This window comes from Pongo abelii, chromosome 7 (assembly GCF_028885655.2).
Source record: "Pongo abelii isolate AG06213 chromosome 7, NHGRI_mPonAbe1-v2.0_pri, whole genome shotgun sequence".
NCBI lineage: Eukaryota > Metazoa > Chordata > Mammalia > Primates > Hominidae > Pongo > Pongo abelii.
The window spans coordinates 123,010,531-123,027,005 of NC_071992.2; positions in this window are offsets into that span (position 1 = coordinate 123,010,531).

Sequence of the window (16,475 nt, forward strand, 5' to 3'; positions counted from 1 at the left end):
AATCCCTCATAATGTCTTGCTGGATCAGTCTAAAAGGTATTTCTTTAAAGCCCTCAGCATACTATTCTCTGTCTGGGGTGATGTTCCCACAAATGATTACTTCCTGACCTTCAAGTTTCAGCTGAAACCTCATCTCTTCATGGAGATCTTCTGTCATTTATGTGGGTAATTTTCAGTTACTTTACCTTATTTGTGTTCTTCAGAGAGCTCATCAAGATTTATAGTTATATATTAAATTTTTCTTTACTTATTCAGTGGCTACGCTGAGGGAAGGGCTGTGTCACTAGGGCCCAGCGAGGAAGATGCTTTTTGTTTTTTTGGTTTTCCCCAAATAGAAGTTGCATGTGTAAATGTTTGGTGAATGCCTGTCTAAATATATTGTCAGTTTCAGGCTCATGGGCTGTGGTTTTGCATCATGATTATTCTAGTATCAAGCATGGTTCTTTACACATATTAGGAGCTCAAATTTTTATTAAATGAAGGAATGCATAAACAATGTCTTAGAATTATCTAAATCATAGTACTTTTGCAATATGTTATATAAAACTTGCCATTTATACTTATTAGCAACAAATCCAAGTGAGATGAGTTGCACAATCTAAGAAAAGAAAACACCAATTACCAAAATGTATCTATATAACTTTTATTCAGTAAGTATTAATACCTGGTGTGCAAGGTGCTATTGAACCTCTGTGAATAAGACAGATCATCTACTACAGTGGTTTTATTATTGTAACTGGGGTGGGTCTTCTCTCTATATTTCAGGAGTGTTACTATGAACATAGGATAAGATGATTGATTGACACTCCTTTCCTCATCTATTAAGAATAGTAGCAAATCCAAAATCATCCTTTTTCCAGAGGTCCCCTAGGGCTACATACTCAGAGCCAGACTCCCAGTGCTGCCCTTGGGGAATGGGAGAGTACCTCAGAGAGGAAATTCTGATGTGCAGAGCCTGCAGTCCCCGGGAGTGCTAAGGCCCATCCTCTTCTGGAGCTCCTGGGCAGAGTCGTCAGGTACTCGGGAGCTTGGGAGCTTAGGGGCTAAACTGGGTCTTCTGTTGGCGATGCCTCTTTAAAGCAGTTCTGTCACTTCCCTGGCTACAGGACAGTATCAGAGTGCGGGTCAGGATTGAGATGCACATCTACTCTGCCAACTCCCAGGCTCAGAGCCAACAAGTCCCAGTCCTGAGGCTGCTCTGATTTTAAACTAAAAAATAGGAAAGGCTTAGTTCTGCTTTTTTCCCCCCCACCAAGGACAGTGGGGCCACTTAGTCACACCAATCTTTGTTAAGTAAAATGAGTTTTTATTGATTCCAAGTACTTTTCTCTCTGAAAAATATGAGTGATGAGTTGGTGTTTCCAGAGTGACTGCAGGATTCCCACCCCAGTCACCCACCCCACCTCTTCCAAAGAAGGTAGGACTCAATTTTTCCTTATTCTTTTACCCTTTTTAAAAGTATCTTTCTTGCTGAGGCAGAGAGGGGAGAAAGATTTCAAGTTTAATCTCTGTCAGGATTATCCACATATAGTAATATTAGGCAAGATGAGATGTTTGCAGATACAGTAGTCTCCCCTTTATCTGTGGTTTTAGTTACCCATGGTCTACTGTGATCAGAAAATATAAAATGGGGAGCTCCAGAAATAAACAGTTCAGAAGATGGCCGAATAGGAACAGCTCCGGTCTACAGCTCCCAGCGCGAGCGACGCAGAAGATGGGTGATTTCTGCAGTTCCATCTGAGGTACCGTGTTCATCTCACTAGGGAGTGCCAGACAGTGGGCGCAGGTCAGTGGGTGAGTGCACCGTGTGCCAGCCGAAGCAGGGGCAAGGCATTGCCTCACTCGGGAAGTGCAAGGGGTCAGGGAGTTCCCTTTCCAGGGGTGACAGAGGGCACCTGGAAAATCGGGCCACTCCCACCTGAATACTGTGCTTTTCCGATGGGCTTAGGAAACGGTGCACTAGGAGATTATAGCCCGTACCTGACTCAGAGGGTCCTATGCCCACGGAGTCTCACTGATTGATCTCAGACTGCTGTGCTAGCAAACAGCAAGTCGGCAGCGAGGCTGGGGGAGGGAGCCCGCCATTGCCCAGGCTCGCTTAGGTAAACAAAGCAGCCGGGAAGCTTGAACTGGGTGGAGCCCACCACAGCTCAAGGAAGCCTGCCTGCCTCTGTAGGCTCCACCTCTGGGGGCAGGGCACAGACAAACAAAAAGACAGCAGTAACCTCTGCAGACTTAAATGTCCCTGTCTGACAGCTTTGAGGAGAGCAGTGGTTCTCCCAGCACGCACCTGGAGATCTGAGAACGGGCAGACTGCCTCCTCAAGTGGGTCCCTGACCCCTGACCCCCGAGCAGCCTAACTGGGAGGCACCCCCCAGCAGGGGCAGACTGACACCTCACACGGCCGGCCAGGTACTCCAATAGACCTGCAGCTGAGAGTCCTGTCTGTTAGAAGGAAAACTAACAGCAAGGACATCCACACCAAAAACCTATCTGTACATCACCATCATCAAAGACCAAAAGTAGATAAAACCACAAAGATGGGGAAAAAACAGAGCAGAAAAACTGGAAACTCTAAAAAGCAGAGTACCTCTCCTCCTCCAAAGGAATGCAGTTCCTCACCAGCAACGGAACAAAGCTGGACGGAGAATGACTTTGACGAGCTGAGAGAAGAAGGCTTCAGACAATCAAATTACTCCGAGCTACGGGAGGATATTCAAACCAAAGGCAAAGAAGTTGAAAACTTTGAAAAAAATTTAGAAGAATGTATAACTAGAATAACCAATACAGAGAAGTGCTTAAAGGAGCTGATGGAGCTGAAAACCAAGGCTCGAGAACTACGTGAAGAATGCAGAAGCCTCAGGAGCCAATGTGATCAAATGGAAGAAAGGGTATCAGCCCTGGAAGATGAAATGAATGAAATGAAGCGAGAAGGGAAGTTTAGAGAAAAAAGAATAAAAAGAAACAAGCAAAGCCTCCAAGAAATGTGGGACTATGTGAAAAGACCAAATCTACGTCTGATTGGTGTACCTGAAAGTGATGGGGAGAATGGAAACAAGTTGGAAAACACTCTGCAGGATATTATCCAGGAGACCTTCCCCAATCTAGCAAGGCAGGCCAACATTCAGATTCAGGAAATACAGAGAACACCACAAAGATACTCCTCGAGAAGAGCAACTCCAAGACACATAATTGTCAGATTCACCAAAGTTGAAATGAAGGAAAAAATGTTAAGGGCAGCCAGAGAGAAAGGTCGGGTTACCCTCAAAGGGAAGCCCATCAGACTAACAGCGGATCTCTCGGCAGAAACCCTACAAGCCAGAAGAGAGTGGGGGCCAATATTCAACATTCTTAAAGAAAAGAATTTTCAACCCAGAATTTCATATCCAGCCAAACTAAGCTTCATAAGTGAAGGAGAAATAAAATACTTTACAGACAAGCAAATGCTGAGAGATTTTGTCACCACCAGGCCTGCCCTAAAAGAGCTCCTGAAGGAAGCGCTAAACATGGAAAGGCACAACCGGTACCAGCCACTGCAAAATCATGCCAAAATGTAAAGACCATTGAGACTAGGAAGAGACTGCATCAACTAACGAGCAAAAAAACCAGCTAACATCATAATGACAGGATCAAATTCACACATAACAATATTAACTTTAAATGTAAGTGGACTAAATGCTCCAATTAAAAGACACAGACTGGCAAATTGGATAAAGACTCAAGACCCATCAGTGTGCTGTATTCAGGAAACACATCTCACATGCAGAGACACACATAGGCTCAAAATAAAAGGATGGAGGAAGATCTACCAAGCAAATGGAAAACAAAAAAAGGCAGGGGTTGCAATCCTAGTCTCTGATAAAACAGACTTTAAACCAACAAAGATCAAAAGAGACAAAGAAGGCCATTACATAATGGTAAACGGATCAATTCAACAAGAAGAGCTAACTATCCTAAATATATATGCACCCAATACAGGAGCACCCAGATTCATAAAGCAAGTCCTGAGTGACCTGCAAAGAGACTTAGACTCCCACACATTAATAATGGGAGACTTTAACACCCCACTGTCAACATTAGACAGATCAACAAGACAGAAAGTCAACAAGGATACCCAGGAATTGAACTCAGCTCTGCACCAAGTGGACCTAATAGACATCTACAGAACTCTCCACCCTAAATCAACAGAATATACATTTTTTTCAGCACCACACCACACCTATTCCAAAATTGACCACATACTTGGAAGTAAAGCTCTCCTCAGTAAATGTAAAAGAACAGAAATTATAACAGACTATCTCTCAGATCACAGTGCAATCAAGCTAGAACTCAGGATTAAGAATCTCACTCAAAACTGCTCAACTACATGGAAACTGAACAACCTGCTCCTGAATGACTACTGGGTACATAACAAAATGAAGGCAGAAATAAAGATGTTCTTTGAAACCAACAAGAACCAAGACACAGCATACCAGAATCTCTGGGATGCATTCAAAGCAGTGTGTAGAGGGAAATTTATAGCACTAAATGCCCACAAGAGAAAGCAGGAAAGATCCAAAATTGACACCCTAACATCACAATTAAAAGAACTAGAAAAGCAAGAGCAAACACATTCAAAAGCTAGCAGAAGGCAAGAAATAACTAAAATCAGAGTAGAACTGAAGGAAATAGAGACACAAAAAACCCTTCAAAAAATTAATGAATCCAGGAGCTGGTTTTTTGAAAGGATCAACAAAATTGATAGACCGCTAGCAAGATTAATAAAGAAAAAAAGAGAGAAGAATCAAATAGATGCAATCAAAAATGATAAAGGGGATATCACCACTGATCCCACAGAAATACAAACTACCATCAGAGAATACTACAAACACCTCTACGCAAATAAACTAGAAAATCTAGAAGAAATGGATAAATTCCTCAACACATACACCCTCCCAAGACTAAACCAGGAAGAAGTTGAATCTCTGAATAGACCAATAACAGGAGCTGAAATTGTGGCAATAATCAATAGCTTACCAACCAAAAAAAGTCCAGGACCAGATGGGTTCACAGCCGAATTCTACCAGAGGTACAAGGAGGAACTGGTACCACTCCTTCTGAAACTATTCCAATCAGTAGAAAAAGAGGGAATCCTCCCTAACTCATTTTATGAGGCCAGCATCATCCTGATACCAAAGCTGGGCAGAGACACAACCAAAAAAGAGAATTTTAGACCAATATCCTTGATGAACATTGATGCAAAAATCCTCAATAAAATACTGGCAAACAGAATCCAGCAGCACATCAAAAAGCTTATCCACCATGATCAAGTGGGCTTCATCCTTGGGATGCAAGGCTGGTTCAATATACGCAAATCAATAAATGTAATCCAGCATATAAACAGAACCAAAGACAAAAACCACATGATTATCTCAAGAGATGCAGAAAAGGCCTTTGACAAAATTCAACAACTTCATGCTAAAAACTCTCAATAAATTAGGTATTGATGGGACGTATCTCTAATAAGAGCTATCTATGACAAACCCACAGCCAATATCATACTGAATGGGCAAAAACTGGAAGCATTCCCTTTGAAAACTGGCACAAGACAGGGATGCCCTCTCTCACCACTTCTATTCAACATAGTGTTGGAAGTTCTGGCCAGGGCAATTAGGCAGGAGAAGGAAATAAAGGGTATTCAATTAGGAAAAGAGGAACTCAAATTGTCCCTGTTTGCAGATGACATGATTGTATATCTAGAAAACCCCATTGTCTCAGCCCAAAATCTCCTTAAGCTGATAAGGAACTTCAGCAAAGTCTCAGGATACAAAATCAATGTACAAAACTCACAAGCATTCTTATACACCAATAACAGACAAACAGAGAGCCAAATCATGAGTGAACTCCCATTCACAATTGCTTCAAAGAGAATAAAATACCTAGGAATCCAACTTACAAGGGATGTGAAGGACCTCCTCAAGGAGAACTACAAACCACTGCTCAAGGAAATAAAAGAGGATACAAACAAATGGAAGAACATTCCATGCTCATGGGTAGGAAGAATCAATATCATTAAAATGCCCATACTTCCCAAGGTAATTTACAGATTCAATGCCATCCCCATCAAGCTACCAATGACTTTCTTCACAGAATTGGAAAAAATTACTTTAAAGTTCATATGGAACCAAAAAAGAGCCCGCATCGCCAAGTCAACCCTAAGCCAAAAGAACAAAGCTGGAGGCATCACACTACCTGACTTCAAACTATACTACAAGGCTACAGTAACCAAAACAGCATGGTACTGGTACCAAAACAGAGATATAGATCAATGGAACAGAACAGAGCCCTCAGAAATAATGCCACATATCTACAACTGTCTGATCTTTGACAAACCTAAGAAAAACAAGAAATGGGGAAAGGATTCCCTATTTAATAAATGGTGCTGGGAAAACTTGGTAGCCATATGGAGAAAGCTGAAACTGGATCCCTTCCTTACACCTTATACAAAAATCAATTCAAGATGGATTAAAGACTTAAACGTTAGACCTAAAACCATAAAAACCCTAGAAGAAAACCTAGGCATTACCATTCAGGACATAGGCATGGGCAAGGACTTCATGTCTAAAACACCAAAAGCAATGGCAACAAAAGCCAAAATTGACAAATGGGATCTAATTAAACTAAAGAGCTTCTGCACAGCAAAAGAAACTACCATCAGAGTGAACAGGCAACCTACAAATTGGGAGAAAATTTTCACAACCTACTCATCTGACAAAGGGCTAATATCCAGAATCTACAATGAACTCCAACAAATTTACAAGAAAAAAACAACCCCATCAAAAAGTGGGCGAAGGACATGAACAGACACTTCTCAAAAGAAGACATTTATGCAGCCAAAAAACACATGAAAAAATGCTCACCATCACTGGCCATCAGAGAAATGCAAATCAAAACCACAATGAGATACCATCTCATACCAGTTAGAATGGCAATCATTAAAAAGTCAGGAAACAACAGGTGCTGGAGAGGATGTGGAGAAATAGGAACACTTTTACACTGTTGGTGGGACTGTAAACTAGTTCAACCCTTGTGGAAGTCAGTGTGGTGATTCCTCAGGGATCTAGAACTAGAAATTCCATTCGACCCAGCCATCCCATTACTGGGTATATACCCAAAGGACTATAAATCATGCTGCTATAAAGACACATGCACACGTATGTTTATTGCGGCATTATTCACAATAGCAAAGACTTGGAACCAACCCAAATGTCCAACAACGATAGAGTGGATTAAGAAAATGTGGCACATATACACCATGGAATACTATGCAGCCATAAAAAATGATGAGTTCATGTCCTTTGTAGGGACATGGATGAAATTGGAAATAATCATTCTCAGTAAACTATCGCAAGAATAAAAAAACCAAACACCGCATATTCTCACTCATAGGTAGGAATTGAACAATGAGAACACATGGACACAGGAAGGGGAACATCACACTTTGGGGACTGTTGTGGGGTGGGGGGAGGGGGGAGGGATAGCATTGGGTGATATACCTAATGCTAGATGATGAGTTGGTGGGTGCAGCGCACCAGCATGGCACATGTATACATATGTAACTTACCTGCACATTGCGCACATGTACCATAAAACCTAAAGTATAATAATAATAATAAAAAAAAAATGGAAACTATTAAAAAAAATAAATAAACAGTTCATAAGTTTTAAATTGCATGTCATTCTGAGTACCCTGAAGAAATCTCATGCTGTCCTGCTTTGTCCCACCCAAGACATGAATTGTCTCTTTCTCCAGCGTATCCACACTGTAGATGTGACCTGCCCATTGGTCATCAATATCATTGAGGCTCAGTGACCCAGGATCATCTGAAGCAGATGATGTCCTTCTGATGTAGTATCAGAACTTCAGTAGCAACCTAACTCTATGGCACAAAGCCTACATCATTCACGTCCCCTCAGTTTATCACGTAGGCATTTTATTATCTCACATCCTCACAGGAGAGGTGAGTATAGTACGGCAAGATATTTTGAAAGCGTGGCCCCATTCATATAACTTTAATTACAATATGTTGTTGTAATTATTTTGTTGTTATACTCTTTTTGGGTTTGTTTTGAGATAGGATCTTGCTCTGTTGCCCAGGCTGGAGTTCAGTGGTGCAATCACACTTCTAATCACCTCTTTGGGTTACTCATTGCTGGGTGCTCCCCTGTGTACTTGTGTGACACAAATATTAATGAACTTTTTTTTTCTCTTATTAATCTGTCTTTGCCTAGTTCATTTTATAGTCCTCTAAGCTGGAGAACCTAAGATGAGTGGAGGCAGATATTTTTTTCCTTTCCTATAGTGCCATAAAATTAGTAGAAATAGAATAATAACACTTGGCATGAGTTCACAGGTGGGAGATATCACATTTGCTTGTAGGAACCAGAAAAAAGTTGTGGAAAAATTGGCTTTGGAACTCCACTCAGAGATCAGGACAGGGCTTGGCCATGCAGAAATATGGCAGAGAGTGGAGAGAAAGCATGGGGTGTGATTGCGGTGAAAGAAATGGAAAGTTAGTGCTAGAACCAGCTCATAGATATCGTTGATTAGCCAACTAAGGGGACTTGGATTTAGTTAGGAAAACGAATTTTAAGCAGAGCTATGGTATGTGTGTAGAAATGATGGATTGAGGAGCATAGTTAGAAACTTAAAATATTCCAGGAGGGAAGTTAATGTGAGCTTGATTTAAAGTAGAAGCAGTGGGAAAGGAGAGGAAAAAGATGGACTGGAGTGAAGGAAGCACAGCAATGGATGTAAGGAGGGCAGAGTCAAAACAGCAGGTGGCTCCTCATGGGAAGATCAGCTGGGAGCACAGTAGACTCACCCCACGGGATCAGATTCCTGTTCTATCCCAGGGAACAACTGTTCAACATTTCCTGAAAAGTTCCTGAATTTTCAGAGTCAGAGTGCAATTTACTCAGAGCCCATGAGCTTTCCTTCTGCCAGGTGCAATGTCTTTTGCCCAACAAACAAGAATTTCCTTTGATGCATTTATCCTTATGAATTATGTTTGTCTATATCCATAATTAGGAAAATAATCACTCTTGACATGAAGCTGGTCTTTAGAGACTAAGTAATTTTCATATACTTGTTCTCATTTTATCCTAATCAAAGCATACCATGAGGAAGGCGTTGGTGGTCTTTTATAGGTGAGAGGCAGTGTGCATTGTGTAGCTGTAATCAATATTATTGGTTAAACTAAAAAGTAATAACAAAATGCCACCTGTGAGTAGCTGCACCAAACTCATGAATGTGAATCCCCATGGGTACACGTGCGCAGCTGTAGTTTTAAAGAACATGAGGCAAGAACCATAAATACGTTGTTTCACAGCCCAGGTTCTATGGGCAGACTAGAAATAAACTCCTTTGCAACCAGTTAGCAACAGCATAACCTTGGGCAAGTTACTTAGCTTTTCTGAGCTTTAGTTTCCTCATCTACGTAGTGGGGTTACATGACATCATTATTCGATGAAAAAAATACTAGTGTCAGCAACAGCTCACACACTGCATTTCTGATTTGGTAAGTGCTAGACATTCACTAAGAGTTTTACATGCAATATCTCAGTTAATCCTTGATATGTTACCTGTAGAGGGGCTCCAAGTTGCCCCGAGTTACAGGTGGCATATCTGTGTGGGTCTGCAGCAACTTCAGTCCTTGCTTCCTCAGAAGAAAGACTATGGGGAGCGTAAAGCAGACAAAGAGATGGAGGCAAGTCTCAGAGCAGGAGTGGAAATTTATTTAAAAAGGTTTTAGAGGCTGGGCGCAGTGACTCACACCTGTAATCCCAGCACTTTGGGAGGCAGGGGCGGGCAGGTCACGAGGTCAGGAGATCAAGACCATCCTGGCTAACACAGTGAAACCCCATCTCTACTTAAAAAAAAAAATTAGCCTGGTGTGGTGGCAGGCGCCTGCAGTCCCAGCTACTAGGGAGGTTGAGGCGGGAGAATGGTGTGAACCCAGGAGGCAGAGCTCTCAGTGAGCTGAGATCGCGCCACTGCACTCCAGACTGGGGACAAGAGCAAGACTCTGTCTCAAAAAAAAAAGGCTTTAGAACAGGAAGGAAAAGAAGGTGCACTTGGAAGAGACCCAGGCAGGCATGTGAAGGTTAAAGAGAATAAAAGAGGTATTTAATCTTGATCCTGGGTCTGTACAGGCCAGACCGTGCTTCTTCCCTTAGGATAGACTTCCCGCATGCGTGGTGCCTTCCTTACCCTTGGAAATTGAGCAGGCACAGTATATTTAGGAAGTTGTATGCATGCCTATCTGAGGCTTTTTTCCTTTTTCCTGAGGAGTGTACCGGGAAAATCGTATTTCACCATTTTGTCTCTTATGCATATGCCCAGGAAGTTTCTTCTCCTTGGCATTGGCATTCAATCAACACTTTAATGTTAATAGCTGTGGATCATCAGGGAATGGCCTCTCCCTGGATCCCTGGGTGGGCTGGCAAATCATCATTTTTAGAGAGGCAGTGTGACAATTGTCAAACCATCACTTGGCATTCCTAATACCAAGAGAGCCTTCTCTTGCCCTGCTCATGCCTATCTAACTACCTGTAACAAAAATAGCCCTGGAGCAGATACTCGTAGCATTTACATTTTATAGGGAAGAAAATTGGAGGCCTTTGGAATATTAATTTGTCTAGATTACAAAGTTAGTACATGGCAAAACTGAGATTTAAATCTGTTTTCTGACACTAGATTGAAGATTTTAACCATTATTCTATACCATCTTTGTGTATGGACAGTACTTAACATGGTGTCTGGAATTCAGTAAATACCAAATGTATTTTACTACTACTGCTATTATTTTCAAGTCAAATTACAACTTCAGTGGCGCAATAGATGGATTCTATGAACTATTTAATGTTTTGGACCTAAGGCTCCTCTCCAGTCTACATCAGTCTAAATGTAATTTAACGTTATGGACGTAAGATTTAAGTAAACATTGACAGAGCAGAATCAGGATGAAACCAAGTTTTTGAAGTTTTAGTATTAAGAGACAAAATGGACTTTAGAATGGATTAGAAGGTTGAGAGAGAAAGCTGAGGAGGAGGAAGGGAAGGGAGGACCAGAAAAACTACATTATTTGTGTTGGTATTTTTGTCACTTTTCCTAGTGAATGAAAAGGCAGTGGCTGCCATGTAGCCTATACCACAGAGAACAGTGATCTCACCACTGCCAGGATGGCCTGTAAGCCAGCCGTCTACCCTGCAGACTGACTGAGGGGACAGCATGAATTGCGTACAAAACCTATTGGCTACCAGAACCGTGTGAGGCAGCCAGGACAGGACCCCTGAGAGAGAATGGCAGACATTCTTGCTTAAAATGGCAATACGGGATGCTGCAGGATTCTTGTTAAAGGGCTATATACCACAAGGGTCTGTGGAGTGGCTCGAGAGAAACAATGGACTCAAGCTGCCAGGCTGGAGAGAAACCTTGGCTTGTGAAAAGGAGAAGGCTATGGCTTCCACCAGGGGCAGGATCAAATCCTTGGCTGGAAGTTCTTCCGAGGGCTTGAACTTGATGTCAGTCAGCACAGGGTACTATGTGGGGGTGGCATCCATGAGTGCAGGAGATTTTACAGCACCTTCCTCTTGCCTCAAAGGGATTGCTAATCTGAAGAGTGCCAATGACCAGGTACTTAATGCCATCGAGGTTCAGTATCTGTGCCTTATTCTCTAATTCCTACTCTGTTCAAATATCTGCATGGAACCACATTCTAAATTAAGCCAGACCTCCAAGTTGTATCTGTTTTACCTGTATCACTTGCTGATCCATCCTGAAGTGTCCAGAGCTCTTGGCTTTCCCAGGAAGCATCATTCTTCTGGGTCATGCTCAAGACAATGGTACTTTTCACACCTATCTCTGCCTGACCAAAGTAAACTTTCTTAAAGAAAACTGACACCAGACAAAGATTGAACTTCATTGAATATGGCTACTCATTCCAAAAAGTATAGTTGAATCCATATTTAAAGAGTTTATAATAATAATATGTATACTATGCTATTTGGACATGGTTTTTTAAATGGAATTTAAATTAACTAGAAGATTATAGATATGTCTATATACAAACAAACAAATTTGATTTGCCTGGTAAAACAAGTGCCATGTTTTGTTTCACTGAACTATCTAATAGTTTGGTTGATTTTACTGAATGAACGAGTCACTTTTGTGCTGTTTTTGGCTGTAGAAGTTGTTTCATATAGGCTGTGGACACAGTATACATTAAGCCATGTTGGTCCAAATAAGCAAAGAATGTGGTTGCTAGACTCATGGAGTTCACATTGTTTTGTGTTTTAGTCAATATTGTTCATATTTAGAATATTTAAACATTCAGAACCCTTCACTGTAAAGCTGTTTCACATGCTGAATTTCAATGAAAAAAAAATGCAAGCGCTTTTTAATGATCCAGATGGGCAATCTAACAGCTAACGTTTTACAAGGGATATCGTACAACTTTGTGCCTCTTCTTCCACTTTATTTCAATGCTACTTTCAAATACTCAATTTGTGCTGTAGAAAATACTGCAAATTTTTAGCAAGTTTTGAGTGAAAACAGAGTTATAATAGAAACCATTATGCATGCCTCTGCTGCTGAGAGCAGACCTCATGTTTTTGTAGTCACCCATTGTTAATGCAGCAGGAGAGCCCCATCCTGGATTCTTTGTGTCTCCAAACTACTTTATTTCCTTTCTTGTCACCATCAGAGAATGTTTCCTTTTTCCCTATGTCTCAGAGCCCATGAGACTCTATGAGTCCTTTTGGCTCTATTTCTTGCTATTTATCTTATTACTTTTTCTGTTTAAATTCTCATATTCTTTCTGCTTCTGTATAAACAAGGCTGGATTTGCTATTAAATCAAAAGCTGAGGGAAGGATAGTTAATTATTTATGAACACCTGTTATGTGCCCAGCAGTATAGGGCTTTGCATACTTTATTTCTAATAAAATAACTATATGTGTATGGTATTAAATCCACATTTAAAGTTGCAGAAACTGAAGCACAGAGATTAAGCAAAATGCCTAAGATCATGCTGCTTGTATGTAGCAAAGCTCATGGAAGACATCAGGACTGTTGCCTATCAAAGTCTTTTCTCTTCTTTACTATGCTATGGTCTGTCTACCAGGTCTAGCTTATGGTGGGTCACCTTCCCAGGCATGGGACACTCATCTTCCAGTGACAACCATGAAACTTTTACCATAGGATAGATTTCCTTGATTTTGCTCCCTTTTCTTTTGTCAGCCTGTCTGGGAACCAGAACTCTAACTGCGAACCTACTAGACTTAGCAATCTTGTCTGTCTTCAAAGACTCTGCTTTTTGCACCCAGTTATACTTCCTATCAGCATGATCAGTCAGTTATTACCTGCCCCTGCCCACCAAGCACCAAAGACTACAATAAAGTGCTTCAGTGGCTGAATTTCTTGGAAATGATTTACCTTAAATATACCTCAGCTGCTCTTTTCTAAGCTGTTCTTCCACAGGAAGTATCAGTAAGAATACAGTTGCAAACAGGAAGTATCAGTAAGAATACAGTTGCAAGAAACAAAAAATCCTGCTATTTGAAGCAAAATAGGATTCAAAACAAGAAAAGAGAAGCTTCTAGGCAGGTCCTCCAGGAATGACCCTCACTCAGAACAATACTGAGGAACAGGCCAGTCAGCAGAGTGGCTCCCTCCATCACAGTAAAGGGTAGGAATCACAAGGCTACAACAGTGGACTCCACAACTGCTGCTGGGCATCCCTGTGGCAGTAATTGGGCACTGGAGCACCATTTCAGAAAGACCCAATGTCTCTGGCTATGGCTGTCCACAGAAGACAGCAATGAAGTAGATCATTGCCCTCCAACGCACTTCTGTCTTCTGCATCTTGCATGAGTGGATCTCATGTGTGGAACCTGCTTGGCATCTAGAATCCTAGCTGCAAGGGAGTTTGAAATATAATTTTTTAGTTTTTCAGTATTACCTTTAGAAAGTAGAGGGAACAGAACACCGGTAAGCCAATTCTTATTTACCAGAGGGGTATTCAGTAAACATTAGACGTGTTTTGTATTAAAATGAGGAGAATTTTAGGTAAATAGTTATAATAATGTGAATAAAACAACACTAAAACACACCAACTAGATAATTGGTGTTGTATCCTACCGGATGGGTGTTAATATTTGTGTTTTTTTGTTATAGTATTTGACAAAAAGTTTTCTTAAAATCATAAATGATCTCTTAAGTGAAGGGAATTTGTCTTAATCACCTTGACTTCATGTAGAGTGACTCAAAGTGTAGAAAGTAAGGTCTACCATCTTTATAGTATGGAGAAACTGAAAAGAATGGAAGTATATCTTGTTGAAAACTGCTAGACTTGTGTTATATCTCAGATTAAACCAAGAAACCATTAGTAGTTCAGGGAATATAAAAGTAACTCAAAGCAAGCTAATCAAGAATACAGAAGACAAATTAATATTGGAAATACCAAGTAACAACAACAAAAGGCTGAGGTTATTTATGTAAAAGTGAAAAACTTTTCTAAAGATTTCAGAAATGGTAACATTAATTACCTAATTAAAATTGACAACATGAAAACTAACATGTAAAGGTCTTTAAATTAGGCCTGGAGCTAAGTGCTCCTTAATCAATTTCTGCCAGAAACAAGTTATTAGAATAAGAAGGACATATACCTCATAAGGGAGATTTTTTTTCTTGGAATTATTTTTAACTGGACTCTAAACTAGCCATCTCAAACAGTTTTGTTAAAAAATAAATGTATAAAGCAGAGTGCAAGAGACAAAACATTAATCTTAGAAGAAGTTAGCTTTTGAGAACTGAAATCTAAATATAATACCAACTTTTATCTGTATAAGGTGAAATTCTATTTTGGTTCCTTTTTCTTGTCTACTTCCTAAGGCTAACTATTCTGATCCATTTTTTAAAAGCACTTTAAAAAATGTTTTTATTTTAATTTATTTTTAGATAGAAATGATTTAATTTTATTTCCCATAAGCCTATTTCATTAAATTTGAGTCCTGGAAATTTGATTTTTAAAAATATATGATGTATATAAATACAAATGCTAAGTTTGTTGTAGTTCGTTTCATTTACCTTCACAAACTTGTGAATTTGTTTCAATAGATTAATTATGCAATTATATGTCCCCATTTGAATGATACTATGTCTGAAATCAAAACAATCTGCATTCTAGACATTTAAAAATAAATGCAAAGTTATTACTATCAAAAGGAGCTGGCAGAATTGCTTATTTCCAATAGAGTTACAAGAGAAGCCTGGTTTACATAACAGGGTTCTTAGGTTATGTTCACTAAAAGCAGAGCCTGAGACAAGGATTTAGATGCAGATTTATTGAGGGAGTGTTCTTCAGGAAAAAAAATTCTGTAAGAGAGGAAGTGAAGCAGGAGAGGGAAGGTGAATTAGAGGGGAAAGGGCAATGCCCTGTGGGTTGAGGCAGCTCCCATCAGCTGAGGACAGTTCCTGGAGAAGGGAGGGAATCATAGTCATAGGATCTGGGAGAGGGTGCACTGCCTCACAATGCAGACAGGGTTATGGATTACATGCTATTGCAATAGACAAAAAAGACCTTCAATTGGCATAGCAGACAACAGCCATGATAGCTGCTTCCTTCTGGCCCAGTCTAACATGAACTAAATTGTCAGCAATGGCTGCAGAGTGCGTAGGTCTGGATGCTTATTTTTCTACCATGGGATTATCAAAACCATATATGGCTTGATAGAGTAGGCCTCAGAAAAAGATCGGTCGGTACATACGTTGAGCAGTGAGTTATGATAAGACCAGGTTTCAAAGATGAGCTAGGACAATCAGATTTCTTAATTTGGATATTTGAAGTAGGCTATATTGGAAGCAGAAGCTGAGAAGCCATGATGACCTAATGTACAGGCTGGAGTTTTGAGGGAGGCAGATACTATGAGTTAGCAGCAACCTCGAGGTGGAAAAATGGCAAGCAGACAGCACAGAGCGAAGAGGCCAATTGTTGGAGAAATGGAGAATGGGAGACAAAGCAGAAACCTGAAGGGGAGTTGAATTACATTAGTAGAGCACTGGACCAAAGAACTGCAAAGTCCTGATGGTGAAATACTTCTGTTTTTTCAAGTAGGAGGGAAGCTGTCAAAGAGCATGCTCAAGAAACACTAGACTGCATTGATGTGTGATTGCTCTCTGGGGAGGGTAGATTTGGTTATTTGCATGATGTAGTTTTTTCAATCATTAAAATGCATCTGGTATGCCTTAAAGTGGAATTGTTTTCTGTTGATGAGAACCAGGGAATCCTGGAGGCCAGGATGCTTCTTCCAAAAGGAGAATGGTAAAGAAGGGAACTTTGAAAAAGACAGATTCAAAAGCAGAATTTTAAAGTTATAAGTAGTAGATTGTGTGATGTAAACCTATTTAATAGTGACTTTATTTTTGTATTTGCA